Consider the following 14,348-nt stretch of genomic DNA (forward strand, 5'->3'; position numbering starts at 1 on the left):
ACACTGTATCACTTCATACATTTTCACTGTTCATGGAATACAACTGCTGCATCAGGAATTACATATTTTTTACTGCTTTATTACTGCTTTACTACTAATTCTATTCCCAAGACATTTGACAGACTGTATCCATGTATACCACTGAATATATCTGCAAAATTATGTCATTGTACTTAAACTTTTTCTCACCTACTAGTTTAACATCAAATATTTGACACCTTAACTCATTTATAAAATAATCAGAAGGCCGAAGCTGCTTTATATCCGGGGGTTGAATTCTTTACAAAATTGGGACTTTACCGGACACTAAAACGACAACAGTTGCCATTAATAGTTACAAAATAAATGGCATTAATTCACTGCATTTCACACTCCAAAACATTCACTAACTGTCATGTGCAATGATTTTATTTCTTTTATAACCTCCTCTTCCTACAATGCAGTCCTACAATAATGTATAAATCTAATTACAATGAATCTTGGTTATTAACTACGAAAGACAGAAAACAAAGAAATGTGTAAACAAAGTTGAGAAATGTATGTTCCGAGATCAAATACAATCTACTATTACAAGAGAAGAACTTAATATATAGTATAAATGAAAACATAGACCAAGGATGTATACAACAGAAACAATATATCAACAGAGTGAGGGAAGACAGGTTGCTTAAATATGTAACTGATTATAAATAAATACAAAAGAGAGATGTAGGACACTCAAAGAACAGACAGCGTCTGTGAAGATAGAAAAGGCTGCTGTAGGCCTACTCCATGAAGTGAAGATGAAGAAAAAGATAATTACAGACTTACAATGTGTCATCTTTGGAGAACATGTTCCATGTAACTGACACCTTTTCTCACAAATGCTAATAATACTCTCTGTACTACTGTTATTTCATCATGTAACACACACTCTCGATGGGAAACAGGGGCCACGATCATACAAACCAGTGGAGTTGACAAATACCTTGAAGAGCCCAGAGGTCCTAGCACTGGTACAGCCCAAAGTAGCACTTTAGTAACTTTCCGGATAGTCCAGTTTTACACACAGGCATAAAAATTAATACCTGCTGAGTCTCACTGGATGGTGCTTGATGCTGTGGTGCTCAAAATCTTTCTCCTGGGCAACCAGGATCTGTATGCTAGCCAGCTGCCTTGCTTCGTCATCCTGGTGATTTCCTGTAGCCATCCTGAGTATCATCTGATTGAAACAGAAACAGTGTATCTGTTGTTGTTTCAGCTTCACAATCATTAAGCAGAAGAGACAGTGTGAAGCCTGTAGCACCTTGCTTCGATGTGCTGAATGTATGTGTCACAATAGACAATACTGCAACCCAGCCTCTCTGTTTCACGTCAACAGATATCGAGAGCATATCTGACTGTTTCATTAAAGCATTCTGTGAGGGTGTTAGTCTGTAGATGATAGGCAGTTGTCATCCTGTGGGGGATATTGCAACATGAAATTACCTCATATTAGCCTTTAATGGAAAACTTTTACATGATCAGAGATCATCACATGTGATATTCCTTGCTTCAAAATGATGTCTTCTACAAGGAGATTCACACTTTCTGGAGCTTCAGCAATTGACATGTCTTTAGTGACACCTTAGTGGGTGAGGAAATCAGTGCAGACTATTACATCAACTCCTATCTGTCTACTTTGGAAACCTCCCTTCAGACCTTGATTCTAATTCAGACAAACAATGCCCCGTGGGTAACTGTATCATGTGCTTTCGTCATTGGCATTCCTTAGTGTGTTTCACATAGTGACCAATGGATCAGTAAAAACTTGGACAATGATACGTATGTGTGATTCTGCCAACAGTCTTAATGAATCACAAGTGACCAGATATGGAAGCATCATGGAAATACTTCAGAACAGATGGCTGTAGCTAAGCTGGGATGACACACAACAATTTCCATTTGCTGAATCATAGTTCCTCTCACATAAATCTCTATTTATTAATTGGAATTCCCATTCAGTCAGTTCCTTCTCCTTCTTCTGAGGTTCTCAGTGCTGCTGGCTCTTCCCTCTGTTCAGAAGCAATGCCATTTAATGCAGCAATGACAAGATTTCATCCCGACTGCTGTGTAATGCCAAACATATCCTTGAAAGGCAGTTGGCATTCTTTTGTATGCATCTGCTTTTGCATACCACTCTGACATCATACTTTGGAAGCCTCAGTGCTCAGCTTGCCAGTCAGCCCAACACAACTTTAGTAACAGCAGGCCAGGACCCCAGCATAGACAACAGTGATGGGTTACAATGGTGAATGGTTTGCGGAATACATATGGTTAGAACGTATTGATGGCCAAAACAACTGCAAGACACTCTTTCTCGGTTGTAAAGTAGTTCATCTCGGACTCCTAGAGTTATCTGAAAGCATGAACTACCAGCTTTCCAGCACTTCCTGAATTTGCACTAGAATTGCACCTATCCCACAATCACATAGCTTGGGTAAAAAGCTTCGATGTCTTGGCATTTTCATTGTAAAATACTAGGGCAGGAGAAGATATTAGCACCTCCTTAAAGACAAGAAAAGATTTTTCTTGCACTTATTTTGAGGAAAATTCGGTGTTTCCTTGTAGCAGACCTTGCAAGAGGCGTTCCTTGGTACAGAAGCTCAATCTGAGATAACTTCTCACAACACGAATGAAGTGAGGAGTGGGAATATATGTAACTGGTCTTCTTTTCTCTGGATCAGATTTAACTACCTCAACATTCACTATCTGCCCCAAGATTTTTGCTTCTTGGGCAGCAAAGAGGCACTTTTCTGGATTGAGGCAGAGACCTGCAGTCTAAGTGCTTCTTCAATACAGCTATCAGATGGTTAGATGTTCCTCAAATGATTTCAAAAAAATCATAGTGTCATGCAGATAGTAAAAATTCATTATCAATTCAAGGTGTTGAAGCACTTTCAAATGTGGCTGGAGTGTTATACAGAACAAATGGCAAAAGTTTAAATTCACATAGCCTATCAGCTGTTAACGGGAGTTTTTTCCCAATCAGCCTCATCAACCCTAGTTCGCCAGAAGCCTGTCTGCAGGGCCATAGTTGAGACATATTTTGCTCCTTTTATCGCAATCGTTTGGAGTGGTTTCTTGAAATAGATGTCACAATGCTCATTAATAATGTACATGAACACCCCATGTTGGATCACTAAAGCAAACATTACAATAACAAGGATCTGGTACTTAACCTTAGAATGAAGTAGTTAAAGATTGTGAACCAGACAATAGTTGCAGAAAAAGTAAAATAACTACACAAATACTACAAATTAGTAAGATAAAAAGTTTTGCACATCATCATATCTAAATTACTATATTTACAGATTTTTATCATTTTGATGATGAAATTATAGCAACAAAGTATTCAACAAATTAGTCATGAAATATGGTTGTTTTAATGACTGTTGACATAGTTCTTTAATGCCTCTCTGACATTCCTCACTTGTAGCACTATTGTTTGCTCTATAATTTTGAAAGCATATTGCCAAACTATTATTTTTTGATTATGCCCTGATCAACACAGAATTGAAAGGAGACATCAGGTCCATCTTATTGACTATTATGTTGTGCAAGACACAGACACACTGAATACTAATGCCTGTATATTCTAAAGAAGTTTCAAGTTCCTTCCAGCGATGAGGCCACTTCCTTGTCATAATTCCAAATGTATGTTCCATCATTGTTCTTACCCTCTATAACCTCTTGTTAAATATCCTTGCTTCCTCAATGAGTGACTGTCCAGAAAATGGATACATTAAATTTTCCATTAGAGGAAAGGCAAAATGCTTCTTCTCTAACACTAATGGGGTATTTATTGAAATGACAGGCAGTTCTTTCAGTGATGGCCAGTTCTGTGGAATGTTCAAAGTATTATTGTACCAATCACATCCCCTAAATGTCCATATCTGATAGCTGGCCAATATCTAAAATGGCTCTGAGCACTATGGGACTTAACTTCTGAGGTCATCAGTCCCCTAGAACTTAGAACTACTTAAACCTAACTAACCTAAGGACATCACACACATCAATGCGCGAGGCAGGATTCAAATCTGCGACCGTAGCGGTCGCACGGTTCCAGACTGTAGTGCCATAATCTACAATGTCAATTACTGTTAATCTGTGTTTAGTGTTGACTACAGCTATTAAAGCAACCGATTGGCATACAAGTATGGTGCAGTGATTTTAAACTGTAAAATAGTAGAAGGAGGCAGTTGTACAGAGCTGAAAATTTCCCATATTGTGCACACATTTAATGCACAAATTGTGTGACTATAGTTAGACCCATCTGAAATAAGGCTGACAGTGTACTAAATGACATACTGACTGACAAATACCTGAAAAAGATTGAAACGAACAGAACCGAACAACCGGAAAAATCTTTGTTGTATTTGCAACTACAGTTACAAACTAATGACAAAGAAAATTGTATTCAGTATGTCTACTTAATTATTTAATCATAAAAGTCTTTATTTCCAGCAAGGTGGTGTAGATTAAATGGTAATATTTATGTGACACATTCTGCTTAGAAGTGAAAAGACTCATGCAGAATGCTGATGAGATGACATTAGCGTGCCACAATTCCAGTCTAATTGACCATGAAACAAGTTACTGACATTCTTGACAAACATTATGACTCCACGACAGACAAAAAGTAACATTTCACACAGGAAAAGAACAGCAGCTCAAAATCACAATATGGAATTGTCAATGGCTGTTACAGATAAACAAGTGTTTCAGCTGACAAGAGCCAGCTCTTCAAGGCTGTCAGAAATTTCAGAAGGCAACAATTCAATGCCTCCACCCTCACTCTCCCCATACACCCAGACAACAGTAATAAGAGACCAAGGAAGTCTACAAACACGGAGCTGCTGAATACAGAAAAAAAAGCTGAAGTTTGTTGAGCAACAAATGTCAAAATTGGAGACACAAGATGACAGTTATCATTTTGTACTGAGATTGTTACCAATAGTGTGAATACTATCAGATTTTCCTGCAAGAAATGTAACATTCTTCAAAACCTTCTACTGCACATTCTCTCATGTTGTGTTACTGGCCTGAAAACCATAAAGGTGAAAGCATCATTTCAAACCCCAAAGGTTATGGAGACTTCAGCAGTTTCAGTGAAATGTCATAAACATTATTTAGACCTCCTTTCAGATATGTTACAATTCATAAATGTGATGAATGTCTCACAAATTGTAAGTTTCTGATAGTAAATTGCGTTTTATCAACTTAATAATGAGTACTTACCTGTTGGTAACCATCTGCTTCTCTTCAGTGGTAATAGCCTTCCTGTAATTTGTGTTTTGCTTTTGGATGCCACTTGAAACATGTGACATTTTATAACCAAATATCTCTGTACTCATTCTGAAGTACTTCCAAAATTTATCTTTATCTTTTCTGCACAAGTGAAGGAATACAGTCCTCCTCTCGTTATTGATTTTATGCCTCATTCATGGCAGCCTTGAATTTTGAGAGCACTGTTTTCTATCAAAAACGAATTTACTGTGTTGAGGAAAAACCACATCCTTCCAACACTGCTCAACAACTACTGCTCCCCATAGGGCATTCTGCACTGTATTGCATGCAATGTGACTGATCCATCACTTCACACTGCATTGCTTCAGGCAAATCTGCTTTGCATCACATCACATTGCAGACAGCGTAAAATCTGGCTGTTTGTTGTTGTTGTGGTCTTCTGTCCAGAGACTGGTTTGATGCAACTCTTCATGCTACTCTATCGTGTGCAATCTTCTTCATCTCCCAGTATCTACTGCAACCTACATCCTTCTGAATCTGTTCTAGTGTATTCATCTCTTGGTCTCCCTCTACGATTTTTACCCTCCGCACTGCCATCCAATACTAAATTGGTGATCCCTTGATGCCTCAGAATATGTCCTACTAACCGATCTCTTCTACTAGTCAAGTTGTGTCACAAATTCTGGCTAAGAGATGAGAAATTATGAAAACTGCCTTAACTATGTACATTTAAAAATCATGAGAAAAATGTGATTTATATTACTAATTCACACACTATCCTGTCCAAAAAGCTGTGCCAGCTGTCAAAGATGTGGAAATTGTGAAGTTCGTTGTAGAAAACATCACTCAATGTGATGATATCTGATTGCGGAAAAGTTTTCCAGTGAAGACTAGTATCAGAGGTAACTTCATGTTGCTACATAATTCACAGGATGACAATTTTCTATCATTCACAGAACACTGGCCTCACAGAACAGACATTTGCAGATATGATTCAATATGAGTTGACATAAAACAGAAAGATTATGATAACAATACTGCCAATCATGACATTTGCACACAACACAGCAAAGCAAGGCACTATAGACTTCACACCATTCCTTCTGCTCCACTGTCATGAGGCCAAAACAACAGTAGATGCAATGATCTCGTTTCACCTGGATGATCCTTAGAAAAATTACGTGATTCACCTCATCACTGAGATGGAAGCAGCAAGGCAACTGGCTGGCATATAGAACCAGGACAACCAGGAGAAATATCAAGAGTGTTATAACACCAAGCACCAGCCACTGATAAACAGCACAGGAGGTTTGGTATAGATCTTTATGCCTGAATGGAAAGTGAGACCTTCAGAAAAGTTACTAAAGTGAACAATCCTGTATCCTTCATAGCTTGCCGGATGTCACATATGAAGTTTAGGATTATGACACTTCATCAACAAGACAAAAGTGCACTGACATCATCCAATGTCCTCCATATGAGATCCTACTACAGTCCAGAGGTGCATATCAATGGTGGTATGTTCAATGAAACTGAGGACTCAATGATTGCAAAGCCTGAACATGGGGGAGGGGGTGATGTGGTGCTAGATTTGATTCTCATCATAGTGAAGAGAGACTAACACCATGCCCAGAATGCGAGGATCTTTTGGTGCCACTTTTCAAAGGATCACTGACATACTCTAGATCCAGGATGCTGCAGTCGGCTCCAACGAGATTTTCTGAAACAGTGAGTCAATAGTTCTTGAGAAGGGGGAGCAATACCATGAGTTTGAGGCATGAAGTGTGGCATAGCGGTTAGTGTTGCTGGCTGCTGTGCTGCAGATCATCAGTTGAGACTTGGCCAGCAGTAAATTATTTGTTATTTAGTATTCATCATTTCTGGGAGGTTATTGAAAGATCTTGTATTTGTAATGTTCACATATTCTGAAATATTCTATGCTTGCATAAACAATATTTGATGTTTGTCTAAGTAGGTGCACTCTCCATCCAGGAGGTCATTTCTGTCCTGGCTGTATGTTGCATTCATAATAAATGTGCTTTCAGTGCCAATCTTTGTATTTCACTGATGATCCTGCTGCTGGACTCGACTGTTGCTGGAGAGTAAGTACCAACTAATGCACAAAAAATGCCAAGTAGGAATTGAACATTGCTTTGAAGTAACACAAAATTGACAGTTACTAATGAATAATGTTTCTGAATAGAAGCAACCAAGTGTATGTTTGTAACTGCATAAAGAAGGGCATGTTAGCCAAGTTGAAAATTCTGTTGAAGGGTGAATTCTAGAAGATGACTGTAAAGAACTTACTTTAATATGCACCTAATAAATTACATTAAAAATAAAATTAATGTAAATGGTACCAGTACATTAAAAACAAAACAAAGTATGTGAACAACAAAACATAAAAGCAAAAGTATGAAATACAGAGTAAAAAAACAGCCAGCCATTACATTACTTTTTAGTTCATGTGTTGCTGTCATCACAATAGGAATGTCATACAGAAAGGTCCATACAGATTGCTGTCCTTTTTTAAAAAAGTTCTTGAATGATTCACTTCAATAATCAAAGTACAATAGCAAATAATGAAACAGGAGTACACTTCGTAGCAATACTATAAAAATATCAATTCCTGTAACTTCTGCTGTCTCAGTAACTACTTCCTGTTGGAAATCAAATATTATAAGAAGTACTACTTAAACTAATACACCATAGGAACAAAAAACTTACTCATTAAGATAAGGAAACAGATTCAAGTCAATCATTTTATGTAGAGTAGTTCCTGCATCTGGTGTGATGTCAAATCCAACTAAAGCTGACATCTCATCCCACTGACGTTGAGTAAGTGCAGGATTACATAAAATCTTTATGTAGATAAGAAATTTCTGCAACAAAAATTAATTCATGAAATTTTAATGACAATGAAATGCAAAAATTAATCTTGTTGAGAAAATTAAATCATGAATTATTTACTCACTCTTATCAGTAAGTGTCACTAAATAAATCATATTAAATAATAACAAAAAAACAAGTCAGTGTTGCAAAAAAGTTTTATACTGAAACTATATGGTAAATACGAGTGATATGATTACAGTTATCAGCACTTTGGCACTGCAAGATGTACAGTTATCTTGTTTACACAATATTATGACACATGGTGCATGATTCTTTACAATAAATACACTTTTAGCCTTGGCTGTCATTCCGAAAATGGTTATGTCATTTGACAAAACTGAGTGCAAGTATGGAAAGTATCTTAAAGCAATCCTATCTGCAGGTCAACACATTGAGAGAAATATCCAAGTGCAACACAGGCAGAAATGACACATTGGTGCCACCTCAGTTTATTATTCATATGGAAGCCCATGAACCTCACACACAGAGTCTCATGTAGTGTATGCCCACCAATCTCTACTTCTCACACCTGTAAGTCATTTTCATTTGTCTGGGGCTGCAAAACACACATTTTTGCAACATTAAGGGTTAAGTTGTGAACACAATGTAAGCATATTTCACTATTCTCCTGCCCTGCCTAGCATAGATCTGTTTGTGTTTATTATTCAAATTCCTGTCACACTTTTGCTAATGTTACCCTCTGTTGTCTGCTGTTAATATATGTCTCCATCCATGGAAGTGGGAGACCTTTAATGCCATACCATTTTAGATTACCAAGCAGAATTTTATAGCTACACAATCAAAGGTCTTGGCAAGATAGCATAAAATGTAAACAGTGTAATTTTCTTGTTTAGTCATATTAGAACAGAGTTCATGAAACTATACATTGCATACTCAACAGAGACAAACTGAGCTATTGATAAGAGGTTGTTCTACAATTAGAGGCAGACTCATCATCTGGTTTCGTGGGTAACTCAAGAGTGGTGCTACAAAGTCAGCAAAAGAGTTAAGTAATTTGGCTGGGACATTATTATAAGCAGAAGAGTCACTACTTTTCAGTGATATAATGATTTTTATGATTTCTCTAACAGATGAGTTGGCAAAACTAATTTCTGATAGTGGAGTCCTGCATTGTTGCCTAAGTAAGTTAAATGCATCTGTTTTTGATGGGCCATTTTTTTTGTCCCCGTTTTTTCAGCTACTATTAGAATGAATTTATTGAATTGAGCAGCCAGTAATTAGCATTTCGTATCATTTGCCATGCTGCTACTGTCATCTGGAAGTTCAGTATCATTTGCCTAGCTGAGTTTATTGATTTTATGCTTCATAATGCTTTAAATTGCCCTTGCCTTCTTCTTGGAATTTTTTGAGCGTAGCACACAGTATCTGCCTTCTTGATGACATGGTAATCAATAGAGTAACATTGCTTAAAGTATATTTTTAGGCATTTGTTAGAGCTAATCCTCTGTGGTAAATAAATCTCTCTCCTCCTAGCACAAGATATTTTGACACCAGATTTTAGCCACCCTTTTTCCTGGTTTCTACATTAAATGCCCCTGACTTGTTGTAAAGAAAAACTGAATTCATAATGTCATAAAAACACTTCCAGGAAAGAATTACATTTCTCATCTACTGTGTGTCCTTGATAAATTTATGCCAATTTTTCCTTCTGTAAATTCTCTCTGACTACTGTAACTGAATAACCATTTACAATTCAGCGAAATTTTGCTATTTCTTTTTTACTTAAAGGTGACTGATAGGAATATTTTATCACTGTCACTTCATGGTCTTGGTCCAAAAAATCATCAATTAAGGGCCGCACATCCATTTCATTACAGACTGTTGAATTTAGAAATATGTTATCAATTACTGTTGCACTACACCCATCTACTCCTGTTGGTAATGTTAATTTGAGGTCACACCAAAATGGACATCTGTAACTCCAGCTGGCCTCGATAAGAGCTACCAGACATGAAATCTGTATTAAAATTCCCATACACGCAGTCTGTTCAAGAAATTGCAGAAATTTGTCCACAAAGTTTTCTGTGTTTACCTTTTACTTATTGTGTTAGTCTTCTTTGAAATACTCTCCTCCACAATTGACATACCACTCCCAAAGCTGTTTCCACTTCTGGAAGCAGCCTTGGTATGCCTCTTGCTGGATCGCATGAAGTGCCATCTGTGAATATTCTTTTATCTTGTCTATCGTTGCAAATCTTTGTCCTTTCGGTCAGGTTTTCACCCTTGGGATTGTAAAAAGTCCACAGAGCCGAGATCTGGAAAGTATGGAGGATAACATATCACAGTGATTTTGTTTTTTATGCAACAATCACGAACCAACAGGGATGAATGTGTGAGTGAGTTATCCTGATGCAAGAGCCATGAAATCTCTTGCCACATTTCTCACCTTTTCTCACAGACATCATAACACATCCTGATAGTACCATTATTTAATAGTTTATCCCTGTGACATGACTTCATGATGAAGTAATCCTTCATACCCAAGAAAATTGTCAGCATGGCTTTGACATTTGAGCTGACCTGACAGCTTCTTTTGGTCTTTGAGAACCTTTCCTGAACCATTGCAAAGTTTGAACGTCAGTCTCAACATCATGTCCATGACAAGTCTCATCATCAGATACAATTCACTTAAGGAACATCTCATTCTCATTTGCTCAATCCGAAAGTTCTTCACAGACTGTGAGGCGAAGGTCTTCCTGGTCTTGACTAATTAGCCATGAGATAAACTTGGCGGCAACACAATGCATTCTAAGATGCATCGTGCGTCAGGATTTCATGACATGATCCAAATGAAATGTTACATTCTTCTGCAATCTCTTGGACAGTTAGTCTTTGATTGGCATGCACAATTTCATTGATGATCCTGACATGATTGTCATCGGTAGATGTCGAAGGGCATCCAGAATGGGGGTCACCTTTAACTTCCATCTGGCATTTTCTAACCATGTGAACCATTTGTAACAACAAACAAGATGAAGCACCGTAGGCTTCCTGCATCATTTGGTGTGTCTCTGTAAAGGTTTTCTTGAGTTTCACACAAAATTTAATGCAAGTGCTCGGCTCTTCTAACTCTGCCATCTTGAAATTTGCAAACTGTGCAACACAACATTCTACTCAATACAGCACTGAACAGCAACTAGCAGACACACAACAATGAAACTGCTATGAGCAAGTACAGGGATGCCAACCACATTTCACTCCAACACAGCCACACAGAGTGGCTGCGCAGTTAGAGGCGCCATATCATGGATTGCGCGGACCCTCTCACCAGAGGTTTGAGACCTCCCTCAGGCATGAGTGTATACGCTGTTATTAGCATAAGTTAGTTTAAGTAGTGTGTAAGTCTAGGGGCCGATCACCTGAGCAGTTTGGTCCCTTAGGAATTCACACACATTTGAACATTTCGAACTCCCATTGGCGTGAAATTATGAATGTCCCAGAATTTTTTGAACAGACCTCATAAAATCACTTCCCAGTTATCTCTATTAAATCTTATTACTACCCCCTAAAAGGGTAAGGAATTTAGTTAAAATTAAATTATGAACTTTCCCCATAAGCATTACAAGTGTGAATTAACACCCTTGGTTATAAATGAGAAATCATGTATAAGATAAATTTTTTTGCAATTCTCTCAGCATGCAATATCCCAGCAAGTGCTGCATGGAGCTACCAGCACCACATGGAGTGCCTAGGAGGTCAACATAGTATTATTTCCCTATGTACTTCACAGCAAGATAAAACAATGTTATTGCAAAATAAATGAAGGAAAGTCTTGTAAAACCTTTTGTTAGTATGAACTAGCTCAAGCCAGATGCCTGTACATGTATATACATTATAAGAGTTCATAAAACCACTGTTCATGTAGCATAGCCTCCGTAAGCTCACAGTTCCTCCAGTTCCCAACTGTTCATATACTGAGATCCTGATTCTTAGACATAGTTATTTCATAGCATTCCCACTGTTCTAGTACATACCCATATACTGTTGTACCTATATCACACATCCATTGGATCTCTAATGTTAATAATATTTGTCTCCATTATTATTCTAAACAAGAAGTTCCGTCCATGAGGTCTAAATGATGCCATACAGGCCTATAGCCCCTTCTATGCAGAAACCATGGTATATAATCCCTGATGGTCAGACTTAGATTACACCTTCTCAATCACTACAGGTTCCTTCATGTGCACCATTTAATACAAACACCATGTATCCTTATCTAAACTGACTGAAAAGACAATTTAATCTCAAGCAATATACACTTGCGGTGGCACGGTTCTTTCCATCTCTTTACAACTAACCTGCACCTACCTGTGAACATTGTCTCAGCAGATCAGCAGTAGGGAAGCCGTGCGAAACCTACTGTACTTCAACGTGAACCAGGCTGCAATTAAAATCACTAAATCTACGTTTTGGAAGAAAGTTTTCACACAAAATGAAAGGTTGGAAATTTTGTCCTTAATTAATATATTCTGATCACTCATGTAAGCAAGTTTATTGTGTTGCATTTCCCGAAAACATAATAGCTACAGAAATATGGATTGTTTTTGGTTGAGAATGCTTCCAAATATTAAGTCTGCTGGTACCTAATGCAGTCACAGTTTTTAGCCACCGACCTGCTCAATATGCCACGTGGAATTTATGTCTTTTCTCTTTACAAAATTCACTTAAAAATTCCGAAATTTCTACACACCCATTGGAATAATTATGCCATCACTTTACAACACTTCTGATGTATGATACACTGCTAGATCCGGCAACTTATCATTTCCATTGGAACTACTATTACACACGTCCGAACTGTTTGGTGGCTAGGCTCCAACTCCTCCCTAGAATACTCTAAGTCTCCTCTACCAGCAGAGAAAGACCAGCAGAGAAAGGTGCACAAAGTATATTGCTTTACCATTGGTCAGTTTACTCAACAGCCAATAGCAAAACAACATTCTCCCACGTCAGTGCCCCCTTTCATCAATAACCAATCGCAAAATAATAAACCTAATGACTGCACTTTTTACCGACGCAATTATCTAATATGCTGAAGTTTTGTTTATGCATAAAGTTATTTACTATTGTTATTTATACCTGAATTAACTTTCCCTTTACCATAAACTTACTTTACAAATCTATTCTACAAAAGTCCCCTTTGTCCACATCCATACTTCTTCAAAATGTTCCCACACCAAATCCCACTATATAACTCATTAAACAATTATCTTCATATTAACCTTAAACCACACTCAGGCATCATTCATACTGCTAAAACACATTTATAAAATTTTACCTACACAAAAAGACATAATAACACTTTATGAAAATACTAGAACAGTTTATGAAAAACATTCTATTACTTTAGTGCACTCTAAGGGCACAATCGAAACTAAATCAGTCCCCTATCCAATATTGTTCTCTATCGGCTGATACATAAACTACGTGCACGTCCAGTCTCGCGTCACCATCTGTCACTATCCAGCTCTGAGACACATCTCCCACTTAACCGCCTCCAAGGCAGGATCGGTATACAGCGCTATGCCTCACACTGTTCATACAAAAGGTAGTCTAAAACCATCTAGATATTTCATATCTTAAAATAACAACACACTGGAAACTTAATAATAACTATTTTTCTTAGTAACTGTACAGTTAATACTTAATTTCCTGTACCAGGCACCTCATGGGTTACCATCAACCATGACTTCCATATTTGCCATCTCAGTTAGCTCAGATTACACATCATCACTTGATTGCTATCTGATTTCCAAAATTAATCTTTTCATTCCATTAATTATGGATTATCATTGCCTGTCATTGACACATACCCTCTAACCCCCAATCTAATCCTACTTTGCTTTAAATTTTAACATAACATGATGAATAATTTACCACCCACTAACTACAATAGACTTTAAATCTTGTATGTTAAACATCTCTTTTTTCATTCCTTGTAATCAGGTCAATGAGCACAGCTGCTTGTGGTTCAGTCGCATGTGTTATTATACATGGCCCTTTGTAGATATGTTGGATGTTAAGTCTTTCACTCTTTCAACTTCTATTAACAGTATGATTCTTTACTAATACTAAATCCCATAATTTATAAACTATTGAGAAGCTGCTTTCCCATCTTTTCTTTCTCTCATTGCCTGCTATAATTAATGTCTTTTTGATTATGA

This window comes from Schistocerca americana, chromosome 4 (assembly GCF_021461395.2).
Source record: "Schistocerca americana isolate TAMUIC-IGC-003095 chromosome 4, iqSchAmer2.1, whole genome shotgun sequence".
Classification (NCBI taxonomy): Eukaryota; Metazoa; Arthropoda; class Insecta; order Orthoptera; family Acrididae; genus Schistocerca; species Schistocerca americana.